We start from the raw sequence: 9,990 nt of genomic DNA on the forward strand, positions 1-9,990 counted from the left end.
CATGGGTGTGTCCAGTGGTAGAGCCTGCTGTGTTGGTGGGTTAGAGGCAAGGAAAATGCATTTTCTGGCTTCTGTCTTGGGAGGACCAAGATATATAAGGTGGGGAATTCCCCAAATATAGAAAGTTTGTTCTGGAAATGCTGGGGAGGTAGAAAAATGATATATGGTCATTATATCCCACTGAATTAATTAGAGAAAATAAGTCATGTGGAATGCTTGGTATGATCAATGATTATTATAAAATTGCATGTAGAGAAGAGCAGAAATGCAAAGCACCAGGGACCCGGTCTTGAGAAGCCACAGTAAAAGGTCTTAATAAACAACAGATTATAAGTAATATACAGTAATTGCCCTTGCTAGTTTTTTAAAAGATTTTATTTATTTATTTTTAGAGAGAAGGTGAGGAAAGGAGAAAGAGAGGGAGAGAAACATCAGTGAGAGCGAGGAGTGTCGATTGGTTGTCCCTAGTACGGACCAGGGACTGAACCTGTAACCTAGGCATGTGCACTGACCAGGAATCAAACTGGCAATATTTTGCTTGCAGGATGATGCCCAACTAACTGAGTCACACTGGTCAGGATGTCCTTGGTATTTTTGAACAGAGATGATTTTTTCAGAAGCAGTGCCACAGTTCCATCTACTAGGGCTCAACAGAGAACAGTTTACCTTCGAACAGGCCAACATACAGTGATCATACCATCTTCTCTTACAGGAGACCTCATTATGTTTGTGTGTCAAGCTGACCAAATCCCTTACTACCTCTAGCACCGTGATGTAAAAATCCTTATTAGGCCTAGGTTCCAGATGATCACGGGAAAGTCTTAAATAGCTAATTATAGTTGTCAATGGGGAGAGGAGGAAGAATTAGATATGTTTTCTTTTCTCTTAGAAATGGACCTTACAGCATTGAGATTGCTTTTGACAAATGTGATTCTGGCAAAAACTGTCCATTATGGTAATGAGCTAGATGACAAGAAGCTGAGAGGATATAGATATGACCTTTGTGGTTCTAATTATCATCACTGCAGTGCACAACACCCAGAAGACAGAACAAGTGTGACTTAACTTGGGCATAATTGTTCATGATAATTGTATTGATGATGGATTGTTTGTGTTTAAGCTGACTTGATTTGGTGGTCATTGGGGAGGGGAGGATGTTCTAGTTAAATAAGGATACTAACATTTTATCCTATTCAGAATTGGTTGAGGACCTGTTAATAGTTCTTAGATTTCATTCCTTATTAAGTCAGTTGTTTAGGAGGAGAAACATAGCTTGAATGATTAAACCTAAATGTAATCATTGTTTTTTCTAGGGCTAAATGTTGCTTGCTTTAAAGGATAAAATATGAAATAGGTGACAAAATAGACCAAAAATAATGATCTTAAAGTCTCAGAGTTTAATTCAGGGATGAGAAGGATTTTGAGATGTGTGCTCATCATTGAGTGTTGTTAGTTGAATATGGATGCAGGAAAACCCACAACTCTGTTGACTGGTCTCATTTTATATTTACAACCACTAAGCTCAAGTGTTCCATCAGTGCTACCCTGGGATCTTACTACAGTTCTCTAGTTGGTTCATTTTCTTGCTCTACTATGGGATGATTTCATCCATCTTCTCTCCAACAAATCTCCAGCATCAACTTTCTCTTTATTATACTCCACTGATAACCTTCCATTCTTGAGAAAATAGAAGCAATCTGAAGAGAGCTTTCCTTTACTCAACACTTCCAAATATACCAACCTACTTGCATTTGCTCCCACATCCTCTTTCTTTTTATTTATAATAATAAAAAAGTTGTCCGTGTTTTTTTATGCACTTGATCCTGTCTCCTCTTGCCTTCTCAAAGACATGGCTTCTACAGTGTGCCTCTTTTCTGTTAAATTGTTAATTTCCCCCCAACTCCTGGAAAATTGTCATCATCATATAATCACACTAGTTCTCTGTATTAATCATGCTTCTGGCTTTTGTAAACTTGATGCTTTAATATCTATCCTACATGCCTTTGGCAGACATGCCTTACTCTGAATAAGCAGATACTATGCCTGAGTCACCTTGCCTTGCGTGGTCTTCTCCCTTCGAGGAACTAATAAATCAATCAAATACAAACAAATCAATTTAAAATCCACAAATGCAACCACCTGCTTAACAGGTCCTCACACTTTGGGCCACTATATACAAGCTCTAATCATCCCAGTGTCAGGTTCTGGGCAATGAGGGAGGGACCCTATGCCCCAGAGCCCACTGAAATTATTCAAATTAGCCAATCTTAAGCCTTCTTGCCCACCTTCACCCATTCCCTTCAGAAGAAATCATAATGAAGTTTCCCACTCTCTCTTCTGCCTCACAACTGACCATGGTACGTCTCAGTGTGGCCTCCACGCCGTGATATGGGCACTATCTTGAGATATGTGAGTATATAACAAACCATCTTTTCAATGACAATAATCTCCTGATCTATTGGTCTTATTATTCCTTAACAATTTCATTAACATATTATATTTAAAAAACCCTTATTGATGTTACCCCCACTTTAGATACTATATATATATATAATATATATATATTTATGTTTTCTTTTAAACTAAGTTTATTAGATGCTAATTATACTTACCTCTTCATTTCCTGTCTTCCCATTGGTTCCTGAAGTCTCTCTAATAAGACTTTTGTCTTTATCAGTCTGGTGAAATACTCTTCTCTAGGTCACTGTTGACTTCTATTTTGTCAAATTTGGGTCAGTTATCATTTTATTTAGTATCTTCAGTGTGAGATGCAATTGATTGCTCTCTTCTTGGAAAACTTTTATCACTTGCCCTATGGGATACTCTCTCTAGGTTTCTTTCTATTTCACTGCTAGTCTCTTCTCACTCTCCCTCATGGTTTCTCTTCCTCCACCCTAACTCATTCCTTAGGCTTCCTTTATTCTCCCTCTATACTTACTCCCTAGGTCAGCAGTTCTAAAACAACTTAGTCTTAGATCTCTTTACACTCTTAAGAATATTTGAAGATCCCAAACAGCTTTTGTTTATGTGAGTTATTTCTATTGATAATTACTCCACTAGCGATTAAAACTGAGAAATTTTAAAATATTTATTAACTGTTTAAAATAACAATAATAAACCCATTATATATTAACATAAATAACATTTTTATGAAGAATAAATATATTTTCCACAGCACAAAAAATTTTTGAAAAGAGTGGGATAGTTTTACATTTTGCTAGTCTCTTTAATGTCTAGGATAATAGAAGACAGCTGGACTTTTATATCTACGTCTGCATTAATCTGTTGCCATAACACATCTCATGTGGTCCCTGGAAAACTCCACTGTGTGCTTGTGAGAGAATGAGAAGGAAAAGGCAAGTGTCATTTTAGTATTATTGTGGAGAAAGAGTTGATCATGTGCACCTCCTGAAAGGATCTTGGGGATCTGCAGGTAAAACCAAGAAAAACAACTCACAGGTTTGGTTGCCTGCTGCCATGAAACCAAACTCATGATACAGGTGCTGGTGAAAAAGAAAGTGTTTTTATTTCAGATGGTAGCAACCTGAGGAGATGTCAGGCTAATGCCTCAAAACCCATCTTAACATCTCAGTGTAAGCAGAGGTTTTTATAAGGAGGTAGAGGGAAAGCAGAATAAAGAGATCTAGGAGAGGGGGTTGAAAAGTTCTCTACTGCAGACTAACATAGTCCCTTCTGAAAAGGACCTCAAAATTGCTCAAGCGATGGATGATCTGGTGTGTGTCATCCTGGTTTTACAGTGGGAGGTCAGCAAAGCTCCCAGAGCTGGAATAACTGATGTTTGAAGTCTGTGTTTTTTAAAGTTAGTTTCCAGGCTTCTTACATAAACATGCTGTTTATCTACAAGCTACGTGTTACTCAGAGTCAGCATTTACAGAAATAATGTCAAAAGAATGGTGGGGTGCGTTACAATTCCCCACTGTTACACAAGGGTCCCAGACCACTTCTTGTGTCCTTAAATGCTATCTCTCTGATGGTGACTTCCAAAGTGTGTATCTCATCCCAGATGACTTCTCTGGATACCAGGACATACATATGCAATTTCTTATTTAGCATATCCTCTTGGTCTAAGAGGCAGTTCAAACTTATCATGTCTCAACCTGAACTCAGTTTGCTACCCTGCTCCAAACTTGATTATCCTACATTCCCCATGCCAATAAATGGATTCCAATAGCTTGAGCCTGTTAAAAAAAATACTTATTTGCCCCCATGACAGCAAATCAAGACTTAAGTGCAATTTTCTTTGCAATTTTCTACCTATCCTAGGCACGTGGCCTTTAAACGATCAATCTGGAGTTTCCATATTAGCACTAGTAGGTAATCTGCATGATAAAACCCCTGCAAGTCTCTTCTAAGATGTCCTTGCCTAAAACAATCCATTCTTTTCTTTTGCTAATACCTTTTTGCTTCACCCTCCTCCTGCCTATCAAAACCTTCCATTCTGTACAACCCCTTGGAGTGCTCTTTTAGTTTCTAGATGGGATGTTGCCTGATTCATGAACTGCTTAATAAAGCCATTTAGAACTTCAGATTTACTCAGTTGAATTTTTTTTTTAACAGGTCAGAAAAGATTGTGTCATTCTAAACTTCTTTCTCTCATATTCTACATCAAATTCATTGGCAAATCTTGCTAATAGCAAGCTCTATCTTACAAATATTTTCCAAATATTAACCTCTTCAATGTTACCACTAACAATGAGAAAATTCTGAGCCATGGAAGTTAAGTTTTAGGTTGCATATCATTCATCCTACACCAAGCTACCAAATCTCTTGTCAAGACTATTACAGTCACCCTCTAACTAACTTCCTGCTTCATCACACAGTTTTTCCATACCCTGTCTCTTCTGCCCAGGAAAATTGAGACATCTTCCTGAAGTTTGAGTCAGCTTCTACCAGTGGCCTTCGTCTGTCATGGTCTGATGGATCTCATCTCCTTTCACTCTTCTCTGCTCTTGATCTCCTATGAGAGGAAGAGCCTCTTTCTTCTTCCTCAAAATACTCTCCTGCCTCAAGGTTTTTGAACTGAGTTGTCTTTGCCAAAGGTACTTTCCCTCTGCACCTACACATGGCTTAGTCCCTTGCTTCCTTTCTACTCAGATATCACTTTTGCCCCTCAGCCTGTATACCACCCCTATGATCTCATTCTATCTCCTTCCACTATTATATTATATTATTTCTCATGTCACTTATAACCACTTGGTGCATTATCCACTTATTTGTTAGCTTTCTCTCTTTCCAGGAAATGTAAGATTGAGGGCATGGTCTTTCTACTTTCTTTACTTCTGTGCCTCTAGTGCCTGATTTATTGTTGGCACTTGTGCATTAAGGGCAAATGGCCAAGTAGCACGTGCATCAGGCCTGCTGGAATATTGTTTATGAGAAAACTCGTGGAGACAGGAGTAATAACAGGTCCCCTGATGCTCATTGTTTTACCAGGCATTGCAAAGAGATCTAGCACGTACAAATGTTAGACTCTGGGAAAGGGCCCTTGACCCTTAGGCTATGGGCTTTTTAAGCTGCATGATTAGATAAGCATCATCCACTTTTCTGAATACGAAAGCATTTCAAAGTGGCAGAACCTTGGCTCCATTCCTGTTGTACGGCTCTTTTTGTGTTTGGACTAATCCAAGCTTTTTCCTGCTCAGAAAAGGAGGCTGTGACTCAGGTTCCTTAGCGCTCTGTGCTGTGACATGATTTCCCACATAAGCCTTTAGGATCTGGATTGCACTCCTTTCCAAGATATCACAGGGGGCTGTGGCCCAAGCATTCTTTTTGATCAGGGACCATGTCTTAAGCACTGGGTCATGGCCAATAGCCATTAAACTTTGTAGAAGGCCAACTTCTTCTGTGGTCAGCTAGCCTTCTGGATAAGGTCATCTTTACCTGTCAGCACTTACTATATTTTGCCATGTATAAGGCATACTTTTTGCCCAAATTTTTGAGGAAAAAGTAAGGATGTGTATTATATATGAATATAATGATTACATACCATGGGTATAATAATCCTGTGTATAATGTGCAAAGAAATATGGGTGCACATTATACAGGGCAAAATATGGTAATAAATATTTATTGAATGAATTAATACCCTCAAGAGGGTGACTGTGTGTTTTATAAGTATCAACTTATGACTGGCTACATAAAACAGGGAGGAAATGTCCACACACCATTTTGGGTGTGGAGGAAAAAAGGAAGCTGTAATGTCCACATGCCATTTTGGGTATGGACAAAACAAGGAAGCTGTAATAAATCTAACTGAAAGCAATCTCACTGGGTGATCTGATTGTTTCCAGACAAAGTGGGATTTGGCCTCCTGCTGCTATAAACAAACATAGCACAATAATTGGTGGGGAAGGAAAAAGGTTTCTATTAACAGAATGCCCAATTTGGGGGAGTAGAGACTCCCCTGCTCCAAGCCATTCTCTTCTGCAAAACACAGAAATTCCCTTGGTGCCAAGAAGACTGAAATCCAAATCCTTGCCCAGAGACACCCTCCATTCTTTTCTGCCCTTTTGGAGTCCAAGGCTGCTACCCAATGGGTCTCTGTTTCTCTCAGGAATGTGCCCTTGTGGGGCTGGTGTTTGCATTGCTTCAGGGCAGCTTCTCCCCTCTCCCAGGGCCAGTGTGCACTGCCAGATCACTGCAGTCAGTCTGTGAGGGGCTGAGTCCACAGCCCCAGAGCCCAAGGCTGCTTGTGCCCATGGGGCTGGAGAACGTTTTGGCCTCTTAGTCTGTGTTGCTCTCAGAGCGAGAGAATGGGAGTGGCCCAGGACCCATGCCATGTGGCACAGGGCTGCAGTGTCCTGTGTGCTGCCCCTGGTGAGGTGCTGATCCTGAGTGAGGCTGCTCATGAGGACATGAGCAGGGTAAAGGAAGACAAAACCCCTGAGCAGGGACCCATGTCTGTTGGGTCCCACAACACCTTGTCCTCCTGACTGGGCAGGGTGAGGGGAGTGCAAAAAGGTGCCAAGTCTTTCTGTGTCCTCCATTTTAAATCCTCACCCAACCTGTGCGAGGCGGAAGTGTCCGAATTCCCAACCAATCTTGACTGGCTTCTACTATGCTGTCAGCCCACATGGAGTCTCTGCCCCTCCACCAGCTGCCATGATACACATGTGTTGTGACCTTTTTAGCCAGCACAGGCTCTGTGCAAACTGTGTTATGAGCCACACTAGTTGTTCACCCTTCCTTGGGGATAAGGAAGCCTATCTCGTTGGGGTTTCAGTTGTGATTTTAATCCACTGCCTTTGGCAGTTCCCAACCACTCTGGCACATCCCTTCCTTCTGCCCAGAGATCTGGTCAGACCTCTGTGTTACATGATAATAAATTCCTATCTTGGGCAGGTCATGGTGGGCAGTCATACCTGGCATAGAACTTTAGTGAAAGGTTTGTTTTGCCTTAAGCAAGCCCTGTCAATTGTTCTGCATTTAGGTTAATGCACTTTTGAAATGCCAGAGTAATCCTCTTTTTCAGACCTCTCAAAACCATTCTCAAGATAATGTATACCATAACCTTTCTAAACATCCTGTAATCCGATCCCTACCTTGCTTTCTCCCACCTTCATGCGATCTCTTTTATTTTCCCTTCTTAAGTCCAAATGTGTAAAAATGCAGAACCATCATTGTGTGGGACGTTTGTGATCTTGTTTCCCAGCAGTGCCATTACTTTTGGCTCAAGTAAACTCAAAAGTTTTCTCAGGTTTGGACATACTTACATCAACATGGGGGATCCCTGGGGTTGATAACAAGGGTCTTTTGTAGTGACATTTCGTGTGCTGGAAAGGGACTGGGCTATGAAGTTGCTTTCTTAGGCAAACAGAGTGAAAAATTTTCTTTTACACCAAAGTGGAGAGCTGGTTTTTCCAATGTAAAAGATATTGATGTTCCCAAAGTATCTAGTCTCAAATTTCTAAACTGATATTGCAGTAATAATTAACCCTGAGAGGGAATAAAATATCATTAGGTCTTTGTTCAAAGAATAATATTCTAGATATATTTGAAATAAATCTCTTTTTTTGGTACATTTGGCTTAAACAAGTTTAGAGGATTATCTAGCCCTAGAAATTTATTCACTTTTTAAAACTTTACTTTTTTATATAGGAAAGCATTTTTAAGAACCATAAAACTTAAATTAATTATTGATAAGTAACCTGTTTATACTTTAAACATTGGTTCTTTGGTAAATCACTATGTTCCCCAGTGAATTACTTTTTTTCGAATATTAGTTGTTTGTTTTTTGTTTTGGGGAGGCAACAAAATTATACTGAGACTTAGCTGTTCTTGCCAGCAATTCACTTAGCACAGGTTCACTGTGGGAATTATAATAATTTCACAAGCCAAATGTATATAGGATAATATCTTTTAATAAGCAAAATAAAGAAATAACCTACTCCAAACGAATGACAGATTGTTCCAGGCAAGGGGAGGTGGGGAATGCATTCCAAATTTAATATGAGGTGTATCTTTTTATACTCAGGACAGTCTATGACCAACCAAAGGTCTGATTTCCACCTGTCAGTGCAAAAATGAATGTCCCCTGGCTAGAGCACTTTGCTAAGAAATGAAAATGCCAGTATTATGAGATGAGCTGATCCCTTTCACAGGCTGCTGCAGGGTTCATCATTACTGTCACCAGGAGTGCCTGGTCAGTAGAGGAGCCAATGCCCCAACAGTCTTCAGAGAATTTTCAGGTGGTGAAGAATCGTCTCACACAAACCAAACTCAAAAGTGTTATAGGAAAATGAAGCGACCAGACACCGAGGGATTCTGGAGTACGAGGTTTATTTTAACGTGCACGGGCCCAGAGGAGTCATCTCCAAATACTGAGCCCTGAACAAAGGATTCTTGGGGGGTTATATAGCTTAGGGGTCTTCCTGGATACAGAAGCAGAATGTGATAATTGGTTCTAGCGGGGGGTGCTAGTCCCAGTCCTACTGACTATCCTGCTGTTTGCTTTTCCCAGATGGCCTTATCACTCTCCAAGAGCGCCTGGGGTTTTGGGTGAACAAAGGTTTTTTTCCAAAGCTTCCCACATTAAAAGTACTTCTCACAAACCCTCACTATTTGGATTCTAAATGTCTCCTTGCCATTTTTGCTTTTTAACGCGTCCTTATCTGCAAGCCCTCAGCAGAACTCCTCCAACGTGGGTTGCTGACTGCTGATCAACAGCAGACGTAGAATGACACTGTCCTGGCACAGCCTACTTCATACTTTTATCAAAGCAACGTTTTCGGGCCTTTGTCATAAACAAGTGGATTAAGACAACCTCACTTAAGTCATAAACAAGTGGATTTAAAGGATGGACATTAATGGAGAAGAAGGGATGAAGTGCTAAGAGCTTAGGTAGTTTTCTGAAAAAGTTTAGAACAGTGGTGATGTTTAGCAAGAGGATCACCATGTGCCTTATTTTCTGTCAAACCTAATGGTATAATAATTAAAAACATTTTTATAAACAAAACACATATTTCCCAAACTTCATTTCACTAAAGCCAAGACAATCCAAGGGAAAAAGAGGTCGGTGCCCCTCACTAATAGTCAAATATATATATTTTTTAATTTCTTTTTTTATTGATTATGCCATTACAATTGTTCTATTCCCCCCTTCATTTCCCTCCACCCTACACCCCCGTCCCCACCATTACCCCCCCTTTAGTTTATGACCATGTGTCTCAAGTTCTTTAGATTCTGTATTTCCCATACTATTCTTACCCCCCCATCTATTTTCTACCTACTGTCTATGCTACTTATTTTCTGTACCTTCTCCCCCCTTCTCCTCCTCCCACTCCCCTATTGCCAACCCTCCTTGAGATCTTCATTTCTATGTTTCCGCTCCTGATCTAGCTGTCCTTTTAGTTTGCTTTTGTTTTAGATGTGGTTGTTAATAACTGTGAGTTTGCTGTCCTTTCACTGTTCATGTTTTATCTTCTTTTTCTTAGATAAGTCCCTTTAACATTTCATATAATAAGGGCTTGG

Source organism: Artibeus jamaicensis, unplaced genomic scaffold (genome assembly GCF_021234435.1).
Source record: "Artibeus jamaicensis isolate MK-2021 breed Jamaican fruit bat unplaced genomic scaffold, CSHL_Jam_final scaffold_916, whole genome shotgun sequence".
Lineage (NCBI taxonomy): Eukaryota > Metazoa > Chordata > Mammalia > Chiroptera > Phyllostomidae > Artibeus > Artibeus jamaicensis.